Consider the following 646-nt stretch of genomic DNA (forward strand, 5'->3'; position numbering starts at 1 on the left):
TGCACAGGGGCATGCTAATCTTCTCTGTATCGTTCCAATTTTAGTATATGTGCTGCAGAAGCGAGCACATGTGCTGCCAAAGCAAGAAAGAGATGAAAAGAATTTATCTCAGCTAGCCACCAATATTCAAGAAACAAGGTCTTCAGGAAAACCAACTCAACTGACATTTTCATGTCATTGTTAAATAAAGGAAAAATTATCTAGGTTCAGCAATACGTAGTTTATAAGAGAAAGACTACAGAGTAATTTCCTTGGCATAGAAATAACTTTGTCTTTTTTTTTTTTTTATCTATGAGGGCTTGCTATCTAATTAGGTTGCAAGAGAAAACAGCTTTTTGTACACCTGTATTTACACAATTAATCACTAATAGATGGGGCTGTGGTGCAGTGAGTTAACCCACCCATAGGTACACCCATGTTGAGGTGGATTCGTTCTGAGAGGAGGAGTGTTGTGGGGGCAAGAGGCGCGGAGTCACCACAAAGACCCTGGGAGTCCAGTGAAAGCACACCAGAGTGGAGCAGCCCCCAGACTTGTTTATTTCAGTTGGTACAGCAGCTTAAATAGCCAAGGCAGCCAATTTGGTCAAGGAGCTGTCTATGCCCTAATCAGCAACAGCCTGTTGCCAGGCAGTTTCTGAAGACATCC

General features: G+C 42.4%; 1 pseudogene; it reads right to left on the minus strand.

Moving 5' to 3' along the window:
* On the minus strand, positions 1-68 carry LOC127488326 (U6 spliceosomal RNA; annotated as a pseudogene).
* Between the last annotated feature and the right edge of the window lie 578 nt (positions 69-646).

This window comes from Oryctolagus cuniculus, chromosome 18 (genome assembly GCF_964237555.1).
Source record: "Oryctolagus cuniculus chromosome 18, mOryCun1.1, whole genome shotgun sequence".
In the NCBI taxonomy this organism is placed as follows: Eukaryota; Metazoa; Chordata; class Mammalia; order Lagomorpha; family Leporidae; genus Oryctolagus; species Oryctolagus cuniculus.